A 26,042-nucleotide genomic window follows, 5' to 3' on the forward strand; every position below is an offset into this window, starting at 1 on the left:
GAACAGCCTGAGCTCAGTACCAGGAACTCCCACATTGGTCTAAGGAAAAAGAGATAAATTGCAGCCTGCGTCATCTCCATGCCATGGTTATGGAATGAGAATCTGGAGGTTAGAGAGAGGTAAATCAGGTTAGACCACACAGGAAAGCAGTAGCAAATTATTCAGCATCTGTTCAGGTAACAGCAACAATTTGCCTTCTAAAGCCCCGCTTTTATTACAGAGCTGCGCTGAGCCAAGCCTGGGGTCACAGATGTCCCTAGGCTGGACTGCGTGCAGGAGCTTTAATGGATTTTTGTTGCACTTCCTTTCTGCTTCACCTGGCCACCCTCCCCGCCTACCACCAGCAGCTCAGCTTATACAGAACAGACAGACACAAAAAGCGAAGACTGTAAACGGCATAGAAACAGGCTGAGCAAATGTCAAGCGGCAAGGACCACCGTGGATGCTACAGGGCTGCATTTCTGTCACTGCTGTCACGGCCAAGTACAAGATGGCTTTTAACGCCTGGTACTGCCATAGTCTGCAGTCATGGCTGATGTGTGCCCCCTGTGCCTAACTCCTCCTTAAGATATGTATGCAGATGTGGTCTACTTGTTGTCCTGATTCAGAAATCTTACTCTAAAATTTGGAGCCCTTATTGCCTTCAAGCCCAAACTGCTCTGGGCCGGGTTGCCCCAAAAAGCTTGCTCTGCTTTAATGCCCTTCTGTATCAGGAACTGCAGACTTCACTGGCAAGGCTTATCGCTTTAGCATGCTGTGTCCCAGTAGCAGGAATTGAGGTTTGTAAGATACTATTTTCTTTTTTTCACTGAGCTCTCATAATCTGCGATTATGAGGGGAAAGAAGGCGGAATGTGCTTTCCTGCGCTGTCAGCCGCTGCCAGACATCGCAGAAGGGCCCGATAGGTGAAATAAATAAATAATCATGCTGGCCCAGAATTCAGAGCAGAAAAAAGACTAGAGAGCTAGGCAGAATGAAAATCCTGCAGGAAATTTGCACCCTAGCACTCTGGCATTATCACCTCTTTGCCAGGGAATTCTTTTTCCAGCACAAAGCTGGAGCCCGTTGGCTTTCTGAAATTCCTGCAAGTTGTTTTTTGTTTTTTAAGTTAAGTTATCTAAAGTGACAGAGACACATAAAGATAGAATATCCCTGAAAATAGCTTTTTACTACATCTGAGAATAGAGGAAGCTGGGAGAGGGAGGGCAGCACTTGAAGGAAACATTTGAGTCCAAGCCACAGCAGCTTGCTTTCACCAAGACCCACCTCCAGCTTTTTGCCTATTGCCTATGCTTTATCAGGCTTTGAATCTAAAGGGAGCCTTTTAATGTGGTCCGTAATAAGTAGAGGATGAAAGAGCATACGTGAACCTTGTGGTGTAATTGAGCAAAAGGTCAGTACTTGAAAGCCACAGCAAAAAGTGTCCCCTCCTTTGGTCTCAGTTGAGCTCATCGTCCTAAACTAATTCTGTGCCTTGTGTCTTTAAAAGGTGTTTGAAACAGTACAAAGTTAAATCATAAGAAAGGAAATGTTAACAGAGATAGAAAACGCTGAATGGTTTTCAGCCGGGTAGAAGTTTTCCGTTGCCCTTTCAACCTTCTGTCTCATCTAACACCACATGTTCTGCATTGCAGTCTACCGTTTCTCGGCAACTTTGCACAGTTCAATCCAGTCACATTTTTTTCCTCCAGCAATAGTAAATCAGAACAGTCCCTTCTGGCTTCAGTACAACCTTCTTACCTGCAGAAACAAAGCAAGGGTCATTGCTCCTGCTGTAAAACCGTTGGGATGCTCCTCCTCAACTGCCACGCCTCTGGCCGGACTCGACTCATCCACCTCCCAGTGCTTGATGACCTCCGCTGCCCCTGTGGTTACAGCAGCAAGGAAGTTACTCTGGCCCAGTACACTTCAGCATTACATGACAGAATACTTTATTGCTTACAACTCATTTTGCAACCTACTGTTTCCGCATGCAATTGTGGGATACTCACCATCGCTGCTGTGGCTGGATGTTCTTTTTATGACTAACTGTCCAAAACAAGAAAAGCAAAAGCATTTACACTACTTGTTTACTGCAAGGCATGCTGAAAAATCAGAACATAAAATATAGCTAGACATTTATAATGTATGAATTCTTGCAAACACTTCTGTGATACGGTTACAATACTTGAGTAATTGATTTGGGAAGGGAGATGTTCATAAACAGCTTTTTCTGGTACATTTAAAGAAAAACACAAAACAAAACTCTCACAGTGTTGTCATTTCAAACTGACCCCGTATTTCTGACAGAAGGGTAATGAAACATAAGTAGACAGTGCTTATGGACTGGATTAAATCTTCATGTCACCAACAAGTTTTTAAAATTTTAGCTTTTATAAACATGTCCGTTGTTGTTTACACATGTGGCCTTGCTTCATGCCAGCAGCCACCTGGGAACAAATTTTATTCTGGGCTAATTTTGCCATTCCAGTTATCTGGCCAACTTCACTCTTGCTGTAATTGATCTGCTGGGGACAGTGGTAAGATAACAAGTCTAGCCTGCACTTGGAAATGACAGCAAATCAAATAGTGCCTCTTTGTACCCAAATAAATAAATAAAGAATCACATCAGCTGTGTCTCATTCTTTGTGCTACTTGATCAGCTGCAGTAAAGCAGCAGTGCTGTAAGACACCTTCCAAGTAGCCATAAAACAGGGATTATAACCTGCCCTGGGGTTACAGCATGTATTATTTACTTGGCTAGTACCAAGGGAGTTAGCCTTTGGTGGGTTTGAACACCTAGTTCCCACTGGCATCACCAGAAAGAAGCCTAAGTGCTGAAACTTCCCCTCCCCCCCAACTGATAAGATAATTACAGAATTATATAACTATAAACTATTTCTTTTAAGTCATCATGAGCTAATAGACACTGAAGTGTTTCCTGTATCTCCAAGGTCATCACCTTTCATATTGAGCAAAACCAGCAAAACCTCTAGAGAACAGGTACCCCAATTAACAGATACTCAGCCTTTCATATACTGGATTTCCAAACAGAACAAGATTGGGGATATTTAATTCATATGGGGATCATAGAGAAGGTGACAGAGTCCACAGATAAAGCAAAATAGAAACAATATATTGCAGTAATTAGAATAACCCTCGTTATGAGACAATAAGTCTAAAGGAAAGATTTAAACTTTTTGGTGCAATAAAATTCACATGTGCAAGCTGTGACTACTACCTACAACATGTAAAAACTAGACCAGCACTGGAAAGGCCAGTCATGGTGCCTGGCAAGTTTTGCCACTGTTTCTAATCCATATGAAAATGGCTTGCTCTTGGATCCTGCACAGAGAAGTCAAAACAATAATGGCGAGAGAGATAAATCCTTTAAGCTGGGCAAAGCCCCCTATGTCCTCAGCCCTGCCAAGGGCTTAGTGCAGCTGCTCGCCATTGCACTGGCAGAGCTGACTGCACGATTTTGACCTTCGTCTACCCATCAAGCTGTGTTCTCTTATGTCTTTATTCCCATCAGGCCACAAAGCGCCCTTTTCTCACTCCGCTTCAGTGATAGGGACCGAACTGCAGTATAAAGACAGAAATACAGAAACAGAGGGCACAGTTCAAATGCATCCTGGCAGTAGAGCCAGACTTACCCTCCTGGTGAGAGCAGCCGTCTCCCCACGATGACCAGAGAGCCAGGGCGCAGAGGCACCTCATGCCAGAACCTCAGGCAGGCACCAGCCTGAGAGCTGAACCCTCCCCAGCAGTGGGACTGCCACCTCCACCACCCGGGCAAAGGGCCGGGGAGCTTAGGGAGCCCTGTGGCGGCCCCTGAGTCCTACCAGCCTTTACACCTTTCACCAGTCCTGGTGTCCATGTCAGGCCCCACATGCTGCTGGGCTGCTGGTCAGCATTTGTACAGCACAAGTAGGCATCGCCCCCCCAACAACTGGAACAGCAGAGTTACATGGAAGGGGTTTTCTGGGGGGTTGGTTTGTTCCCCGCCCCTCACTCAATTAAGACAGGCCTCAATACCTGGTTTCCGTGCCACTGACATCCAGTCATCATCCTTGCACTGATGCTCTAGCTTGACACCTTATTAAAGAGCCATCAGGGCTTACTCTCTTATCAGTTCTGTGATAAACCTACTTTTAATTGTAGCTGTCTGTTGCCATTTACACAACTTGTGGGCTGCAGCACTTTCTCACACTCTTAATTTCTGTTCCTTGGCAGTGTGTACTTTGTTCTTTAGCAAATGAGCTCTGAGTACCTGAAACTAATGAAAATGTGCGCTGTACACAGCTCTGTCTTCTGGGGTTGAGTGGATGCGATCCAAGGCTTGCTTTCTTCAGTCCATTTGTTCTTCAATTTTAAACAAAAGTCCTCTTGCTGCTGAGGCTCTTCTTCATCTCTTGTCCTGCTTAGGCTAAATAAGAGAGGGAAGCAGCATGTGCATTTAAATGTCATTATTTAGTGAAGGTATAACTCACTTATAACAAAGATAGGTACATGGATTTAATAGATTTATAGTTCAACGCAAAGTATTAAAATATGTGTGTATATATCAAAATATAAACAGCTAAGGTGATGAGATTCATTATCTCACACACACACACACCAAATAACAGGCTATATTTTAAATTGGTTATTAAACAGTGAATACTCATTAAAAGCTCGGTTCATTGGGAAAAAATAGTACGATGCAATTAAACTGTACTACAGACTAATTAATATGGGAATTGGGGCAATTCAAATACCTGTAAAGAGATGGAAGTGGGGACAGTAGGCAGCACGTGCTCGTACCAGTCATCTTCATTAGCTAGCAGATGGATTTTCTGCTACTTTAGGGTTTTGCTGAGGATTCTATTTTTTGGTTTTAGTTTCAAAGGAAATCTGGGGGGCGGGGCAAACATTTTCTAATGTGGGTCTTCACAAAGTCTGGAAAAACACTTTTTTTTTTTTTTAAATTTTTTTTCAGAGAATAGATTCATATATTACTTACCCTGATAACACAGTCAACTCTCACTTTGTTTCTGTATAGATCCACTCCTGGCACTTTGCATCTTTACACAAATACATCTGAAATACCCTAAGACTTAATAATATAAAATTCTCAGCCTGCTTAGCTGCTCAATCATGTAACATTTTTTCCCTATGGGAGATCCCTGTTAGTTTGTTCTTACCAAAGGCCACTGTGTCAAGAACCATTCTTACAAGCTGTCCAATTTCTTGCAAGTCAGAAGACATTTACCAGTTATAAACCAGACTTTTACAAAAAGTATTTTGCTGCCTTTCTCATAATTGCGATGAAAGAAGGATGCCAGATCTCTAAGGAAACGCCACTGTAGGAACCTGCTAGCGTCTTTTTTTTTTTTTTAAAGCACACAGTCCAAAATTTAACCTCTTTAGAAGCAGGATGTCACATGAATCAAGACTGAAAACTTGCCACTCACTTTTGATAGTGCTAGCATCGCACAAACAGTGAAGTTGCAGAGGGCCCTATTGCAGTGATTTGCCAAAAATGGTTGTTTACACGCAAACCCAGGATAGGCTTCAGACTAAAAGCCAAAGTAAAGTTTGATGATGCTGTTGGTGCTTATGAGCTCTTGCCCTAGAATCCTGGATCTAGTTATATACCTTGGTGGGAACTTCACAAGTTCTGATCTCTGCCCTTCGGAGGTCAGTCCTTCATTACATAACACAACTTTACTACTCCAACCAGAGGTAAAGCATAGGTCTAAGACGTTCTTAGGATCTGATGTTTGATTGACCTAAGATTTTGGAAATCCAGTTGGCTGCCTCTTTGTTGCTTGACACCTTATATATATTTATACGACTGGTGTATTTACACCAGAGCATAAGACTATAAATCAGATCAGCTTTGATTCACTAGTATTTTCCTCCCAGTTTGCAGAATTGTAAATTACTCTGCAGGATGACAAGCACCGATCTGACTGTTAGATCATTGTGTTATATAGCCGTGTTATGAAGCAAAACCCATTCACAGGTACTCATTCATTTGAGAGAGATGTCACTGGCCTAACACAATGGGCTTCTTTCAAGCCCTCCCTTGTATTTCACTCTGTTATTTCACTGTTAATAAATAAATAAAATCCCGATTGGTTTACGGGTGTAAGAGATGAAAGAATTTTTTTTTCATGTCAACATTGTGTAGTGCTGATGGAGTCTGGCAACACTCAAATCCTGGCTCAGACTTCTGCTCTGTTTTCCTTATTAGCATTTTGCTTGGTTGTCCCTGCCAAAGTCTCCCGGACATTTCTGAACTCTGTGAATTGTTGCAAATATTGCAACGTCCAAGTGTGAAATGAACTGCATGGAAACTCCTGGGAACCTGTTAACAGCGTATTAACAATAACCTCAAGTTCAAAGGAAACAACAGGCACCTGTTCAATGGGGAACTTGTTCTTATATTGACACTCAATTATCACTGCATATTTTAGCATCATTTTCGCACCTTATCTAAGACCTACCATGAGCCTTGAAAGCCTGTTTACTAATTTAAAACCAGTCTTCGCAAACCTAAACAAAAATGAGAGTAAGAACAAGAGTATACAAATAACTTAGCATTTTAAACGGATTCTAGAAAAATCTCTGCTCTTTGTTGCAATTCTAGTTTACTTAAATGGGAATTGAGATGACAACTTATATAAGCCAGGTGGTTAATCTTAATCATTCCCTCTAAGGTATTAAATAATGTAGAAAAAAATTGGTTTAAAAAAAACCTTAAGCTAAACAAAGAAAATGGTAAATAGTACTCAAAAAAACCCTTTCTTGTAAGAGTGGAATACCTTAAACATTTAATAATTATAGTCAACTTTTTTAGACTGGAAAGCTAAAACTTAATATCTAAAAGTATTTTAAAAGCATTATATGTTTTAAACCATTACCTGCATTAGAAATAAATTTGTATTATCAATAGCCTACCATAGAATTAAAACACATCTATATCATAGAATCATAGAATCACTTTGGTTGGAAAAGACCTTTGAGATCATCGAGTCCAACCTTTATCCTAACCTTGCCATCCCACCACTAAACCATGTCCCTAAGCACCTCATCTATCCTTCTTTTAAATACCTCCAGGGGTGAGGACTCTACCACCTCCCTGGGCAGCCCATTCCAGAGCCTGACAACCCTTTCAGTGAAGAAGTTTTTCCTAATGTCTAGCCTAAACCTGCCCTGGGGCAGCTTCAAACAAATTAAAACAATGGCAGACTGCCCCTTGCAGTGCCTCACTTGGATGTGTCTGCAGTCTTGGAAGCTTGACTACCCTATGTTCTCCTACAAATGGATCTTGAGCTTGTTTGGAGATTCTAGCAGGGGAGCACAGCTACTGTATACCCTTGACCGATGAACGGTACGTGTCTATCGGGGAAGGTCGTCCTCTTCGATCGAGCGCGCAGCTTCGGGAGGGATGCACATGGAGCGGTGAGGGAGGAAGGGGACACCCGCCTAGACAGCCAGATCAGCCGAATCAACCCTGGCGATCAATGGGGTGACAGATGTCGCAGCCAGATCGCCCTCACATTGCCCTCATATCCATTTAGTGGCTCAGGAATGATGTGCAGCCCTAGAAAACCAACAGCTCTTACTCATGTATACAGTACGGGATCTCTGAAGGAACGCATTTTCTGGATTGCATCAGCGCAGAACAACTCTCTTTCCCACTCTGGAGAAGTTTTGTGCAGTCACTGGGAGCTGACGCAAGGTCTGCGATTTGACCACCTTTATGTAAACCTTCACAACATCTGTGCAGCCCTTGCAATCATCCCATAACGTGGCGCATTCTCCCTGTGAGAAGCTGTTCAAGAAGGCGTTCTTGAATGGAAGGAGGAATTACGCTGAAATACTGCTGCCTCTCCCGCCTGCTGCCATACAGACAGACCAAAATCTGTCAATGAACGACTCCCAGGAGACAGGTGGCGTACTGCGACTGAGGACAAGTCTAGATAGCAAACTGTTCATTAACGTCCGAGTAAATCAATCAGCCAGAGAGTTGTTCATTCATTATAGTCCATGGGTCTGTCACTTGTGCAAGACTTATCTACCTACAGGTAAGTTTTTTCTTCCTGTCCACTTGATAGCTTTGTCACCCAAACTCAGCTGGCTTTTTCAGGGCTTGTTTATACTTTTTATAATTCCTTCAGCCTGATCCAAACTGTCTCTGAGTAATGCTTAATGATTAATGTCCTATTAACCATGGTCTTACCCCGAGTATTTAACTACTTTGACAGTAGGAAGGTGTATTTCCATTTTATGATAACACTAGACAAATTTAACTTCTAAATTGAATCTAGAAGCTTCAAGATTGACATCTCTTTCTTGTCACAAACAGCTGTATTTAATCTTAAATCCTATCCTTCACATCCTTCAGGGCTGCAACACAAAATTATTTCAAGTAACGAGCATTCCTACGGATGGGGAGGTGAGGGAGATAATTTGCCAGCACAGGACTGAGTGAATAATATTGAATACTTGATAGCTGAATTCTTGTCTCCTGTATGCTACACAGAATAATCTGTGTCCAAAAACCTTTTCCACTTATAGAGATTGCTCAACTAACAATTGAGAGGTATGCACACACACACCCATATATAAATGTATATACAACATATATGAATAGTTATTTAAAATTAAGCTTTTAAGAAACAAGCAGAAAAGCCAGATAATGGATCCAGGTAATCTGCCTTATAAACAGACAGGTTAAATCATAAATACATGTTTTTCTGTATCACGCCCCAAAATATTATTGAAAATAACATCTGAGCTATTGCTCAGAATGCTTTCTCCTATTCCAGAAAAAAACCTACATCATTGTATTAACAGCACAAGAAACGCTGAAGCTGCACTTAAATCATTCTTCCATCACAGCTAGAAACAGTTTTTAGGAAGGAGCCGTTATGGATATCAAGCATTAGGATTATCCAGAAGAATTCTCCTCTGCTGATATTAGGCTTTAGGTACAGCAGTTGCACGTACAGGCATACGCGCTCATACATGAGAGAAGAAATCTTTTCTCCTTTGCTTCTGAGAGGGAGACTTTTTAATGAAATACTGCTTCATCTCTGTCAACTTACAGTTACCCACACGTAACAGTGAATGTGTGCAGATACCACATTCTGTACAGCATGATCAGAAATTCTGGCTGACACATAAATAAACCAGGACATGATTTATATCTTCTAGGAGATGTAAGGGACTGTATTTGGGAGTGCAATTAGTCCCACAACAAAGACATCTTTCCTTCAATAATGACTATAATTGTGTAATTTGGAACCTACAAGCTAAATATATATAGCTTGATCTCTAGAGTTCTGTTCATAAGCACTTTTATTCTGCTGGGCACAGGAAAGATCTAGAAACACAAATACCAGTAGACCGCACATTTTTCCCAACACATTCCTCTCTGATTTTTCTTCCCGTAATCTTCTTGGACTCCCTCTTCTCCTGCCACAAGTCATGCTCTGATAATTCTTTCCTGCTTCCTTGTTAGCATTTCCAAGCCATGTTCTCTCCTGAATCTGCATTCAGGCAAGTCACACTGACACCAACACCAGATTTATGAGGGGAAAGTGTGTTCACTTTACTGCTAATTACCATTAGTTGCCATTGTTTCCCCATGTTAAATAACTTGTATTCTCATCCCTGTCTTGCTGCATGCTTGATCTCTTACCTCTATTACTCATCCTCTGTTAACTTCCATCTCCACCTCGTTTCTGGGTTATGTCTTTGATGGGCCAAGTGATTATTTTTCAGCCAATGATCCAATTTATGCATAAAATAAAATATCCCCCAAATCATTCACGATTGCTTTCATTTCAAATAGCTTAATCTGTCACTTATGGATGGTGTTTTCTAATGGAGCATCTCATTTTCCCCTTTCTTCTCACTTCTTTGCAGTCACACCAGTTGAAATCTAACAATGAATGAGATAGATTGATTAAATGGTTGAGTTATGCATGAAACAGCCCCAACTGGAAAAACATTTCATGGTGGTTAAATATTATACTGTTGTATATACTACCTGAAAAATGAGCATGACTAACACAGCAGTCAGAGCCTTTGAAAATGCCTTTCTGGGCAGAATCGTCCAGGTTTGCTGACATATATTTTGTCATGCCAGCTCTAATTAAGCCTGTCTAATTACTTCTCTTACAAGGGTTTCAGGTTAAGCATATAAATTCTTGAGGACATTATCTGCTGTGGGTGTATAAACATCCTTTAGAATAGTAGGGAGGAAAGTTTCGGATGCATAGGACCTTTGCTAAATATCAGTGAAGAATGATTTTACTGTATGTCCAAAAAAAAGTCAATTTTTTTCTTACCCACCTGTCTCAGCTGGTCAGGTAAAAGTATTATAAACCTTCTCCGTCTCATATCCTTCTGTCTTTGAAACCATTGCTACATCTAAAGCATATCCAATGAAGAAAAGTAGCTATCTAATGAACAGACTTCTCGCTGGTTGGGTCTGCTTGCAGCAAAGTAAAAAGGAACTAAAGGAAATTAAACAGCTTCTACTCCCGTATCATCTTGCCCTGGGAAATCTTTAATTCTTTTCTGCAGAATGAAGTTCTGGCAAATAATGTCTCCCGCAAAACTGCCATAAATTGGTGAGGAGGGCACACTGCTGTGAAATGCTAGCCGTTGGATGCTAGATGCTCATATACTCCCAGGGAAAGAAAAAAACGCAGTGTTTATTTTCTCACATTGAAGGACCCTCTCCTTCCTCCACTGGGTATCTTTTATACTGTTCGATCTAGTGGTAGGCTCTGAGGACACCTGCAATTCAGCTCTCACTTAGCCTTGCCAGGAATGAAGGCCTTCCAGGCATGTCTTAGAAAAACCCAAAACAAACAAACAAACAAAAAAACCCAACCACAACAAAAAACCTGTCAGTGCTTGAGGAATTTTAACCTAGAAAGAGGCAGCAGCTATAGACTGCAGCAGTTGAGATGTATCTTTACTGCAAGTTTGGACACAGGTATATAATTGCCATGAAAATAAGACATAACTTTCCATGGATCTGCATAAGATTATGGAGAATTATCCTCTACGGAATTCTACTTTTAAGTGCAAATGGTACTGAGTTTGAGGTACTAATTATCAAGAACAAGCTTGTCATCTTTTACTTGCTAGCGTTCACAGTAATGCTGCCACCGTGCTTCCCTGTGCATCTCACCAGGTCTAGAATTTTGATTTGCATTTATTTGATCAGTTGAAGTGGTCAAACCAGGGTTAACAGTGTAGTACTTAATGTAAGAAATATGGGGAGGAGGAACCAGGTTTCAAAATAAATTCCACTTTGCCAATTCACATGCTAATTTAAACTGGGGAAAAAGGCCATAACCCTATTCTCAAGGGTTCAGTTGGGAACAAGATTGGGCTGCAGGTAGAATTTAATTACCACATGGCTTTAAAAGGTTATTGCTTGAAAGGATGGTGCCAGAATCACAGTTATGTTCCTACTTTATACTAAAAAAACCCCAACCCCTTCCCCCCCAAAAAAGAACAGAACACAAAAAAACCCCGCCACACCAAAACCCCCACACAAAGGACTACAGTAATGTCTGTAAAGTGCATACATTTAGTAGCAAAAGGCTTTTGTTGTACATAGTTACTATAATTTAGTCTGTGTCATTACTTGAATGTAGCCATTGTAGCTGTTTTGCTGTGGCCTTGGACTTTCTAATTTAAATACCTTTCTTGGAACTTTAATTTGTTGGGGAAAAATAGAATATTTGCAAAATACACAGTATTCTGATCAAACTGATAACAAAGGCAAAGCTTTCCAAGTTCTAATCATATTTGGCGTTTGTGTTCTTTTGTTTTAAGTGTAGAAACATAATGAAATAATTCCATAACATAAAGCTTGATGAAAGTGGCAATTAAAAAGGAATCGATCTGATACATCCTGTTCTTCACATTACCATGCTCTGTAAAATGTAAATCTCTATCTCCAACGCTAAAGCTTTCGTTTCCCATCTTGATTAGGCAAATATTGAAAACAATAATCATTTTTCACTAAAGTGAGCCTTTAATATGGAGTAGAAAGTGTGCACTATGGATATTACATTTTCCACAGAAGACTGGCTTTCACATTAGTGTTTGCTATTAGCGTATTTCATGTCACTCCATCATACTGTCTTTCACTCAAATCCTACATTTGTTGGAGCAGATGGAAAGTTAGTTTAAATTAATTGAAAGCATGCTGTGCACAGCTTGTGGTACCAAGAACACACAAAGAAGAAAGGAAGATACATCAATTTCCTTTCTAACATACCTATAACTGTGAGAAGAGATCTCTTAAGAAACCATCAAGATATTATGCTGCTTTTTTCTTTTTTAGAAAGCTGTATTGCTTTGATTTTAACAAGAGGAGGAGGTAGTGAAATTGGCTGGATACACACTATTTTAAAAATAAATTCTCCCTGAGATGGACCATAATAAAATGGCACAGAGAAAGCTCATACTTCTTGTTTTGTTTCTGTAGGCTTATCTACAGGTCTTCGAAATATTGACAAGTTTGAATGCTAATTACCTCCTCACCTATTTCAGTTAAGTGCTACTTCCTGTATCTGGATCCTCAGCCTTTTTTCTGTCATCACTGAAAATCCAGTTTTTCTTCCCTGTTCTCTGAACCAACAGCCAAATATCTCATTAATGCTTCATCTTTCGTTTACCTGCAACTGCAATGGACAAACTCGTCTGCTTCTTTGGAGTGATCGGTCCATGGCCATTCTTCAGTACCTTTGCAGTTAAATCCAGCTTCAAAACAACCACAGTATAAATCATTTAATAACCAAACAATAATGGGAAGTTTTATTAATTTATTAATTTGGTCTTTTTTTTTTTTTTTGAAAACAAAATATTCCAATTATTTGTTCCATAATGGTGTAAAAAGTGAGGATGGGAGGGAGCAGGTATTGGGAGGGGAAATGTTTCTTAGATGGATGGCATCTGTTTGGTTCGTATGCTATGTTCTGCTAAAAAGGCTGCAGTGGGGCAGATGGGAAGAAAGTTTTGTATTTACTTCTACATGGCCCAGGTACGAACAGGTGTTGTTATGTCTTGTAAAGCAACAGAAAGGGCAGAAATCAATGAGGAAAAAGCTGATTCTGAAGTACAAGATGGGAAAAACAGGCAGAAAACAAGAAACTTGCAACACAAGTCTGTTGGCCTTGGTAGGGAGCAGATGCAGAGTCAAGCTTTAGAAGTGATAGAAAGAAGAAAGCACCATGTCCCAGAGGGGACTTGCTGCAAATAAGAAATGCACTGAAATTTGTTGGACTGAGAAAGACCTCAAGGGTCCTGCACGAAAATAGCAGAAAGGTGAGAGATCTGTCATTTTAATCTGTCTTGCTGAGTTTTCTCTGTTTCAAATGTTGCTCTGTTCTGGTTTGCATTCAGATGAAAGCTCGTTTTTGAGTTTTAGATTCCTTTTGCTAACCTTGGGGTCTCTTTCTTACACATCTCATTTCTTTGGTGTCTCAACACTGGCCACAGTTTCCTTTTCTTCCCCAAAAAGGTCAAAAGGGAAGAAAGGGCAGGGGGAAGGAACATTTTTTACATTTGCTCTTTCAGTCTTGAAGAACTCCAAGGTTGAAGCGGAAGAAAATTAAAACAATATGTTTTGGTTTTAGAAAAGTCAAAAATTTGTCTGGAAATGTTCAAAGAAACCAAATACTTCCCACATTTTTGCCCAAATTAACAAGGTTATTTTCCATTTACCTGTGGGGGAAAGGTCATTTTATGTTGAAGCACTTCTCCCCTGCCCATTCTGACTGTAAATATTGAACCTGAGTTGTTGGGGGGCCTATTTCTGCTCGTCGCTGAACACATTTGACCATCTCTACTCCTTGCAGATCAAATACAATTCTAGCAACTGCAAATGAAAAAGATAAAATAATGTAAACCTTTCCTAATCCTACCTGTCTGGCTTCAACTTCCTTCTTTCCGGAGAGCCTTCAGACATTGCAGCTGAGCCTATCTTCCTTTTTTTGTGATCTGATGACATCACTTGTCCTCCACAAAGGTCTACTTCTTGTATTAGATGTCCCTGAAATGCAATTGTACTCATGTGAGACTTAACAAATTTTTTGCCTCATTTATTTTATTTCTTCCAAAACTATCTCTATACCTCTTTGCTCTTCCAAAAACTTTTCTTTAACTTCATTCCTTATTATTTTTATCCACTTTCAGTTTTGCCCTTTAAACCATGGTTCCTGCAGAATTTTCTTTTCGCTTTTTTTTTCTACATTGTACAGATTCTTTAGGACCACCTGAGCCAGCATTTCTTCCTCTGTTCTTAAAAGGCGTTATCCCAACCTGTATCACAAGTCTTTCCTTGTTCTATTTAATTTACAGCAAAATTATGCTTCTTCCTGCATGCCAAACTCCTTGATTCATAGGCAAGTTGAATAAGCATAATGCAAGGGAAATCTGGCTCTGAGATCATAACTTCTCTTGAGCACATGACAGGTGTCTTAGTTCATATTAACAAAGCTCTTTGGAAATTCAGAGGATTGTACAGGTAATCATTGTTTGATTAATAATTTACAATACCAACAGGACAGAAATGAGAATTGGGGAATGACAATCTCAAAGCAGGTGTACGCCTGTCAGATATGTAAATTTTTTACCCTTCTTCCTCTGTCAGGTCACTGCTTAACCCCATGCTGAATTGCTTTTCTAGAACATAACCCCTACAACATTCATAAATAAAGAAACAAGGAATGAGTGAGAATTAACTTCCCACCTCGTAATGTTACTTGAAGATTAATTTGCCTAAAAACTAATTAACTGACATACCACAAGCACAGAACCCCAAATTAAATGAAAAAAAAAAAACAAAAACCAAACCAAAACCCTAAAAAAAACCAACCAAAAAAGAAAAAAAAACCAAAACACCACCACAAACACACCCCCTACACACCCCCCCCAAACCTTAAAAGAGAATTTTCCATCTCTGAATCTCTATACAAGCAAGCTTAGTGCTTCTGGAAAAAGCTACTAGATTAAGTCCCCAAAGTGTATTTTTTCTAAAGAGTAAAGGAAACCATGATGCAGCTGGGCTGAAATCCTTCAGCCCTTTCACTGACATCTGCAAGAAAAGTAAACGTCATTACATGAAACTTCTTTCTGAAGATAAAAGTATAATCTAGTTTTAAGATTACAGAGGTTTAGATAGCTGTGGGCATGTGGAGCCATTTCACTGAGTTTGCCACTTAATGTCAGCCAGAGCTTAATAGCAGCCAAATCATTAGTTAGTGCTTCTTATTAAGAAGAGTAAGTGAAGTCAGCAGCAGTATCACAGAGCCAATGATGTAATTAGCACCTTAGTTTGGAGGCGATTCTTTCCCCATCAGGGGGAGAAAATTAGGCAATAGGCAAGTTCCCTGCATAGAAGGATTTATTCCTAAGGCTATGAACCAGTGCTGGACACAAATGCCAAATTTGCTGAAAGTTGAAAGGAAAAGAGGATGAGTAGAATCCAAAACACTAATTAGGAGAATAAGAGTTTTATGGCTGGCTGAGTTTTTAATAGTTATTGGAGGGTAAGCCAAGACTAACAGTCTGAGAGAGAGTCTAGTTAAGTGGTGGTGAATGATTCTGACATTTCTCACATCTCACCCAGGATACTCAGAGGTTAGCTGAAGAAACTGCTTCCCAGTACGTACCCACTTCAAGGAAGCAAAGAGAACACCGGCCCTTTTCAAGCTCAGGGGTATGCAAACAACTTCAAATTTCAATTTGTTTTTCAGTAAACTCTTCCATATCAGCCTCATCAAATTACACAGAACACTCTAAAGTAGGTGTTGTGGTCTAACCTGGCAGGCAGCTAAACAACTGTATAAAAATATTATGGTGATACTGAGTATTAACTGGGAATAATTTAATTTTTTTTAACAGATGTAGAGTGGAGAACATTTTCATACTAAGGTTTTGAATATAAATCCATCTTGTCAGATCTTTTTTATAAAACTGCTGTAATATAATGTCAGCCATCCACAGAAAAGGAAATTCAGTCTTTCCTTGAACTGTTCAAATAGATGGGGAATCCAGAACTTCCCTCTGCACAGTGTTTGACTGATGGTTAAATTTTTTTATTTTACTCTTAATTTCTCTGTGTTTAACTGGCAATTAGTTCCTGTTTTCTCTTTTCTTAGCAAAAAGCACCTTTTTGTACCTGCTGTGCTTTCCCCCCCCACTAAATTATTTCTAAATGGTAACTGAATTTGTTGCCGGTCATCCTTATGTGATACTCATCACCTTTATTTCTCTCCAGTTCTCAAAAACCATTTTAGGGCCTTTTTTTTTCTGCTGTCTCTAAATTTGCCATAAGCCTAAAGAAACAATAAAGGCACCAGAATTAAACTGGGGTTTTTGGTGTTAATCTCAGCAGTGCTGAATTCCAGAGGGAATCCAGCTCCGTCCAAGGCAGAATTCCCCGCTTTCAATTTTACAACAAAAATATGCAGCAATGCAAAGGTTACTTTATTGTGGTCAAGTGCAGCCAAGCCTCCAAATTCAACAAAATTGAGAGTATGTGATCACAGGAAAAGAGAGGATGGGGAAGAGAGAACAAGCTTGGTATTAGCAGTTTAGATGTTTTTCATTGATTTTATTTTTCTCTGGAGCTATTAGGAGAGTATATAATGAGTTTAGCTGCCTTTTGGTGAAATATTAACAGCTGGAAACACAGGGAGTGAACCACCATCTTGCAGCCAGTTGGCACTCAACAGTTCACCAGTGGTCCATGGAGAGAAATTTTGGAACCTCTATTCTGTACAATTGCTGTTTTATATATTAGCGCTGTAGTCATATGAGGTCTTTTCAGCAAAGAGGCTATCTGCTGCAATTCAACATCACAACTATAGTAAGATAAATGAAAATTTATAAATGCCGCTGCCTTATCCAGAGAGATCAGAGGTTTCAAGTCCTGTCAAATTTTGCAGTTGCCAGGGTAACAGGTTTGCATTTCTAATTGCCCCTGAGAGCCTGGGAGATCATACAGAACGCGATCATCTTCCACTATCTCCCTAAACCATCTAGGTCTGGATATATGCAACTGGTTTTATCTGTGAAATCAGCAGGACTTCCTGCCAAATGTGGTAAGAATTTTCATGTCAAATGTCCCTGAGTAAAGTTAAGAACAAATGCTCAATTAAATTGTGCATTAAGTCCTTCTCTTTTGAAATCAGCCCTGCACAAATTATTTGCCTTTTTGTTTCTTAAAAAAATGTTGGAAGTTTTAGCATGCATCCCCGGGGGGGAGGGGGGGTTCAAACATTATGAGTTTTGTCTGCATATTATGTTAATTGAATCTATCTCATCTTTATGAAATATACTACACGCATCCAAGGATAGGTGCAATTAGCAATCTTAAATTTGTCTTTTTAAAAAAAGAAAAAAAAAAAACAAACCAACAACATAAAGGAGGAAAGACTGCTGTGAAACTGCCACTAATGAAACAAAGGTGAGACTACTAGAATGGGAAGAAATCATGAAAATATATTTACCCACTTCTTTGAAGGCAGTTAGCTTCTTGTTTTTCCTCAAGAAAATGACAGCAACTTGCTATCAATGAGGTTGTTACATCTGAACAAGCTTGACAAAATCATGAGCAGAGATAAGCTTCTCCCTTTTCACAGATATTCTTTTTCTCTCTCTCTCTCTTTCTCTCTTTAAAATGCTTTCAGTTATTTTGTGCTCAAAAATAAATTCAGAGAATCTAAAACATTTCCAGAGAGCCGAGCCCTGGATAGGGAATGTGCTGCTTTGCAAGTTCAATGCCACCCCGATCATGGAAGAGGTCTGGCTGAACAGCCAGCCCAGAGCTGTCACTCCCCAGGACACCAAAGCCTCAAGTGACATCATCACTAATGGAAAAATGGCATAATTAAAAGATAAAGAAAAGACTTACCATAAAAAAAAAAAAAAAGTTACAGACTACTCCTACATATCACTGAAGTTCTGCAAATGTAGCTCTTTCCTGAGGACTTTACCAAATATTCTATATAGACATTTTCTCTCTTTGAACCTCCTATATTTATCTTCCTGTAAACAGGTAGCTGAGTGTTACAGAGATCATCATAAACAAAGGGTCATATTCTGAAAAATTCATGTCTTACCCATTTTGTTGTTTGTTTCTGTCAGCTTTAAAAAGTACAAACAATAAAAAGGGAATGGCTATCAGAGCAATGGGCACTTCAGCTTGTTGGCATAAACTAAATTTCATCTTCAAGCTGAAAAGTAAAGGGTATAAAACATGAGATCCTATGAATCACCTTTAGCTGTTTGGGGAGGGAAAATAGCAACAGATGATTGAGTATCCAGTCAAAATGGCTTCAAACTGGAGTGACAGATGCCTATGACAGCTCACACATAAATGACCTGCAACCCAAAACCAAGCAAAGAATAGTAGCTAATAGCTTGAGTATTTAAAGTACCTAACCAGACTAAAGCCTGTCTCTGGATCTGCCACCTGTAACTAGCTTATGTGTTCACCAATATTCTAGTCTCATTATTAAATACTTCCCTTCTTCTTAAAAAAAAAGCCCTGAAACAATTAATACACGGAGGGAGGGAGAGGGTAAGTAAAATTGTTCAATACATCATTCATTAGAAATTAGTCTAACAGCTTTATATTCAGCCTAGTAGTATCTTTGCTTCAGGCAGAGATAACCTTCACCAAGTCTTTCCAAATTAGATGTTATATAATACCTTGCCTGATATTGTCGATACAGTCCTGTACAGTACATGCAAATGAAAATGGTGCAGTGCTACACAAGGTACTCTATAAAACTCCAACATAAGGAAACAAGGCTAGAGCACTTATCTTCCAGGAACAGAGACTAATCTTTTGGGGAATTAGCTCAGGCCATTGCTGTCAGGGTGTTCTGCCGCTGAGTTACATCAGTAACAATAATTCATTTTTTAATGGCTGGAGACCTACACTGTAATTCCGTACTAAAGTCTATCCCAAAATTTATTAAGGAAGTTCCAGTGTGTTGGAGCTATATATCTAGATGAGATCTAATCTTCATTAACTCTCAGGAGGTACAGCTGCAGGAGAGAGTAGGTGCTAAACCCTCAAAGCACTGGGTAAACTCACTACACACATTCACCTACCTTGCCCAGGGTCCTGATCCTGCCACATACATTGGTGTCTACTTTCAGGTAACTGGAGAGAGACCTCGGATGCTCAGTGGTCATACTCGGGCCTTTCAGGGACAAACTCTATCCCACTCCTATCAGAAGACAGCTCATGGTTAGAAATGAACATTTAAAAAAGACAAAATAAAACCTCTCTTTAATGAGGTACTCAGAAAAGCCTCATAAAACCTAACTATTTTTAGGTGAGATTGTGCAAGCTTACTGAAAAGAGATGGTACGTTTTTGCAGTAACAAGAGACATTAAAGAAGGACTCGGGAAGGCCCTTCTAGTTGTTATATTCAAAAAACTTGCTATGGGCAAAAAGGAAAACCACCTCATACAAGGATGCAAGAATTTATTGCTATTCCAATTAAAATCAAGCCAAAGACATTACTAGCCCAGTTAAAATGTCACCTGCACAACAATAGTTGTTCGATTAAAGGAAAAAGAATTAATAACGCAATTAAACCTGTAACATAGAGTATGCTACCTAATATCTGTCCCTGTTATTTGAGGTTTCTCCCCCCTCAGGGGCCACCACCCATGGTTTCCTGGTGCCGCTAGGCATGCATGCCTCAGGGAGGAATTTGGGGTTGAGGGGTGATGTTAGCACCCCACACTCCTGCCAGGAGATCAGCGTCGATGGTGCTGCTTTGGGGTTGGCTTATGGTAATTTTGATTTTGTTTCCTGTCAACATTTTTCTCTCCTACTGATCAGCAATTTCATGTTATATTACAATTTTTTCCTCACTAGAGGCTCTTTGGTTAGGCTTTTGCCATGTATGTATCAGCCACCATTACCAGAAATGCTGTAGGTAGGCATTAGATCACAAATTTCAATGAAACAAGTCCAAATACCTTCAAGGATGAAGGTTAGTGAACAAGACCCATCATTAAGCAATAACCACATAACCTTTTATTTTTGCTACTAGACATTAGCTACCCAACTGCTCTGCAGCTAAGGCAAGCAAGAGGAATCAAGAAAATCCCTTGGGCTAAAATGAAGTAATGCGGCATATGATCTGTCACTACCGATAATAACAATGTATATAATAAGCTACAAAGATACACAGCACGGTGCCACCAGCCTCTTTGGTTCATTTTGTCTGTCTAGATCTCAGACTACAAGACCTAGCATCACCCTCCCTGGCAGTCCTGTACATGGATTTGGCCTCAGCAACAGCTCTGCAAAAGGCTGAAAGTCAGGGGTGTCTGTCGCTACAGTCTCTGACTAACAAAACCAACCTGCAGATTGCAGACAGCCTAACCCACCTAATTTTACGTACAGTCTCTTATTCTAGGCATGCTAATGACAAAACAGTCTTTCCAATTTTAATAATGCCATTTTGACATTCTTACCTGACTCACATAGAGGAAGCCTGAGGATAACTTTATCACAAAGTAGCAGATGGCAGTTAATGATGGGGATCAGACTCTGGGTTCAGGGTGAATAAAATGTGGTATTTCCTAGTAGTGATTAATGAGGTAAAATGCATCTAATTTGGAGATGCTGCAAACAGAGCGGTTAAAATTCTAGCCTGATAGAGGGTAAAAGCACCACTGCAAGCAGTCTGGTCTCTACCTCCAAAATTCCACAAGGCCTTGAAAAAGGACCAACTGTTGCATCTGGAGGGACCAAGAGGAATATTTACCTATCTCTACATTTAGCCACGTATCTTGCTATGCATGCTACCATCCCCTACAGTTACACAGTTTACATGTTGATGCATGCATTAGTCTGTTTTGATTTATTGAAGGATGTGTAATTGCAGACAGAAATGGTATTTTCAGGATTTACCTGCCAGCACTTGGACACTGAAGCCCCAGAATCTCACAACTTGCTCAACATGTTAGCACCATTTTCCAGTGACTGTGGATAATCAACGGACAGCTGTTATTAGAAGCTTTTCTATGCCTCTGTTCCCTTTGAGAAACGTATCTGAGAGGCATTCAGCCCAGCTTAACTTCAGACAACTAAAAACCAAGAATTGAATCTGAGCTAATTATCTAGCCTTCCTTTGCAGTCAGTGCAAGTCGCTTAATCTAATTTATTTTAGGATAGGACAAACTGTCCTTTGGAGTGGCCAATTTCTTACTGTTGACTACGTTAGACTAGCTGCCCACGTTATTGATGGCTATAGCAGAAATATTTCCAGAAGAAATACATCCTACCACTGCAAAATGTTACATCATTGCTCTCTGCATCCATTACCACCTGCTGCAAGATGGGAAATCTCTTTAAGTATTGTCTATACTTTGTGGAGGCACTTCAATGCACCATCTAACCTCTTGTGTTGGCAGCCAGATGCTATAGCCTTAATGCTACTAATTGGAATATTATCTACCTAGCTGGGAATTGCAAGTGAACCAGACCCCGATTCTGCTGCTGTAAATAACTGCTGCCCTGCTGCTCAGCCCGTGAGAAGATAGAAATGCAGAAAACCTAAGCGTTATCACAGCGAAACTAGACACAATTACATACCAGGCACCAAAATAATCACAGCTGAGCTGTGATCCAAGGGATGAAACAAACCAACATCAATGCTGTAAAACTAGATTGAAAAACACCTGAAATATTTCTTCAATTCCTTGAATATCTTTAGGGGCCTCATGCCAGTTACCTCACCTAATCTCATCTGGCCAATAGTGTGCTTGTCATCTATACTTCCTCGCCGTTCTGTTTGTCTCCGTCACAAAAATAAAAACAAAACCAAATTTACTGCCCTTCTGTCAAAGAGCAGCCCAACGTCTTGTGTTTGGGCAAGTTTATCAGACAGATAATGCTTTCTGAAAGGCTGTTTTTTTCAGACTAGTGCTCTGGGGTAAAGAAAAGCTCCTCTGGTGTCTCTCAGAAGTAGCAAAGGGTTACCTCATGCTTCTGCAGGGCTGACCCCAGAGCTTATCACAGCCCAGTGAGTAACCTTGTTGGGCCCTGCACTAACAGCAATTTAAATAGTCCACACCAATAGCTCACATATGGAAAAACTCACCCTCCTGCCACGTTTCTTTTTAAAGCATCACTGTGCACAATTTTGATGGGAAAACATCCTCTTTCCATTTATTAAGCATTTATGCATATTTACAGTTGTATGTTTTTTAAAAGATAAGAGCTATGGTCTGCGTTTACTTTCTAGAAAACTTCAGGACCAAATTCTCTGTTCCTATCTCCCTGGCTTTGAAACTGGAGATGCCCAGCAAAAAAGAAAACCCCTATCTGCTTCAAAGCCTTACTTGGTGTCTCAGTACCAATGCCTGCATCTGGTGACAGTATGTAGATGACATGCTCCAGTTTCTTCAGAACTTGCAATTATTTTGCTATCAGAGGGTTCCAAAGCTGGAGAAAACGATGTCTTCATTTTATTCATCTATTTTTGCGAGATGGATACTGCTTTTGCTCCTCTTCATATAATATGATGCAACTGTTAAGTACTAGCAATATTTCTTTGAATCGTCTTGCAGAAGCAGTATTTTCTGTATGTTTATTCCAATTTCTTTATAGGATACTTGTTATGCATGACTGATTAGTAGGCCCCAAGCTATACTCAACCTGCTACCCACAGTAAATTGTTCTTTCTGTTGTCTGTGTCATTTTCTTTAAAATATCAAGCTGTTTTATAATTAAAGAGTCCCTTGAAGGTCTTGTTTCAATAAACAATCATTTCTTCCACTGTGTGAAGTTCTTGTGCTAATAAACAATTTAACAGCATATATTATTTTTCTTGTCTCCAGAACCAACCTTTTAGGGAAGACCCACTAAGGCAAAACTTGCAACATGATGCTGACTATATGTATGGATTCAAAACTTCAGCATGTGTTGTGTAGCACAGTACTAGATCTGTTCTTAATCTGCATATTGTGTGAGTTATAGAAGATTAATTGCTCACAGTAGTTTTAAAATGCTTTCATATGTCACCCAGAAGATGGCTGAAGAGTTACTTATCTCCAGCAGCTTTATCCTTAATTACCTTTCTCTCCGATAATTCCAAATTTGGGATTCAATGCACAGTGAAAATCTCCTGTATTAATTAGATGCTGTAACTTAGTTATACAATGTGTTTTCTATGATAAACGGCTTTTCCTTGAATACCGAATGTTTTGTGAAAATGGCAACATCTTTGATAGCCCTGCAATGCTGCCAGAAACTTTTTCCAGATTTTTAACATTGCAGAATACAGTACACTGACACTGGGGCTTGGCCATGAGTATATGTGTATTTTTTCCATCACTGATAACATTGATTATAATTTCATTGTTCTGGAAAAAATGGGTAATTAAGCTGTATTTTTCCATTTTTAACGCAGTTTAATAAAAGTGTTTCCTTAAAGTTATAAGAGAGAACAAAAAATTGTGCAAACCAGTTTGTTAATCACTGTTTTAATGAGCTACACTGTGGCAGCAAGTGTAAATTTCTAAATACTTGATCATAACAGTTCTTTGATTTGGGTGTGCTTGAATACCAGGATGTCTTACTTTTCTTTTCAGGTGCTTCTTTCAGTACAATTCTAGACAGATTCTTTAGCTGATATAGGATGTCATAGTTCTTCTGAAACATTGGAGGTATAACAATTTACGTTAGATATGAATTTGCCCCAAAGACATCAGCTTTTTCACATGTAAGAGCTTTCTCTGAAAAAAATATATATTGGATATTACAATCTTCACATCACTATTTTTTCAAATTACTTTGGATACTTACCTGTCTTCACCTATAAATGCCACACACTTCTTATTTTCTACTAGTAACTACATGCTTTGTTGATGTAATTCTCTGTTATAAAATTCTGCACTTGCTACACTTCCACTTTTTTCTATTACACTAAGTACCCTACAAATCTGTGGCCTACTTCAATATAAATAGACGTGTGACAAATTGTTGAGTTCCATGCGTATGCTTTCCAGATGCATCGAAGAGATAACACAGAACTATGTTTATATTACTCAGTGTTAAAAATGTCCTTCAAAGACCACACATGAACGCTTCATCACCTGCAAAATTATTTTGTCCATTTCGTCCTCCTCTGCCTTCAGAACTCTGATTTTTGCAGTCACACGTTGGCTTTTCATTTGTCTAGCATCCTTCAGTTTGGTATAGTTAGATAGATGGGTGGTTTTTTTCAAACTTGATTCCACTTCAGAGTTGCCTTTTAGCAATCCCTATGGAGCATCCTCATTCCTCCTATCGAGATTCACTACTTTAGAGAATCCTGCCACCCCTGGTTCAAGTTCCTAATAAAGTAAAAATGTTCTCACAAACAGCCTGAAGGCTTTCCACAATGTCTTTGAGATGAGAATTAAGAGGGTGACGAGAATTAACTTGCCCGAAGCCCCATAATAATGTTGCCTAGTGACACAGGTACTGTGCAGAGCATAACCACGTAAAAGGGCAGACCATGTCCTGATGCTGGCAAATCCTCCCTCTGCTCCAGATTTCAGCTGCTTTATTTTATTCTCCCCTCATTCCAAACTCATTACACAGATATGCCAATAAATTTGCACCTAATTTCCTTAAAAGCTTATACACTCCGTTTTCTGGCCTTTTTTATTATAGCTTCTTTTTGTTGATAATAGAGCCGCCTTTTCATAAATTCCCTAGTCTATAACCAGCATCTGAAAGCATATGCACTACTATAATATACGCATCCCTGATCATCTGGTATATATTTTAGCAGCTGTTGAGCACATCCAATAGGATAATGGGGTTGTGTTTCTTCCCTCCCAAGAGTTACATAATGATATTCCTCCTCTCCTCACCTTCAGTGACACCCAGTTTTCACTGCATTTCTGTGTTATGGGCAACTTTCATATTTTTTTTTTTTTTTGTGAACCACATCACATTAGAATTTTTATCCACTTTCTACCTCCACTCAGGAGACACTACAGCACTTCCCCCAAGGGTACGAGTTGCTCCAGCTACATGAAAACCTTTGGCACTACCCCATTATTTAATAACCAGACCTCATTCCTTCAGGTATTTTTGTCTTTACGGCCATAATCTCATAATTCATATCTGTGCCCATAGTGTGACATCCTGCCATCAATCCTTTATCTTCTCCTTTTTGATTTGCAGTTTGGTTCCCTGCCTTGGTTTTCACCAGGGGGATTCAGCAGAATTAGACATGTACAGAGAAGGGCACCTAATACAGTGGCATGGATCATCTTCTGTATTGATAATGGTTAAATAAGGTAGGGCTCTTCAGTTTTGTAATGAAGGACGTGTGACAGGAGTACATAGAAATGCAGATGGTTCAGGAAAGTGGAATGGAAAACAATTGCTCTTTCTGGGACCCCAAGGAGCAGAGGGAACCCAAGCAAACACACTGCTCAGGCCAGAGATGTTGCCCAGCCCTGGAGAGTGGGCCCCCACTGCTGGGGAGGGGCCACTCACTGCACGGCTGTGCAGGCAGAGCACAGCTCGACGAGACATCATTTTCCTCTGATTCAGCCCAGCAGCACCTACAGCCTCCCCCTTTTGTCCAGCCAGGTGACACGCTTCCACCTTGGCATTTTTTGACTTTACAGCCCCGCTCTACCTACAAAGGAACAAGCCCTCTTGCAAACTCTAGCACAAATCCGCAACAGGAGGCTGCTGTTTGAGGCTTCATTTCTGTGACTTGTGACCCGCATTCAGCTCTGCCTGATGCCCAACTCCATCCACCAGAGAACTTATTCCTAAACACATAGGCTTCTGGCATGGCATCTTTCCTTCCTGTGCTCATCTTAGATTAGCCACCTTTCCTAAAAGCTCACCATAACCACTCCTGGTCTTTCACTGAGGTTCATCCCCGTCAACCACAAAAGAACACGTCAGTAGCATGATGAAAACATCTCTGCAAATAAGCCAGAAGCATGGTGCAAATGCAAGAGCAGAGTTCAGGCAATGCGG

Source organism: Egretta garzetta, unplaced genomic scaffold (assembly GCF_000687185.1).
Source record: "Egretta garzetta isolate BGI_Z169 unplaced genomic scaffold, ASM68718v1 scaffold39, whole genome shotgun sequence".
Classification (NCBI taxonomy): Eukaryota; Metazoa; Chordata; class Aves; order Pelecaniformes; family Ardeidae; genus Egretta; species Egretta garzetta.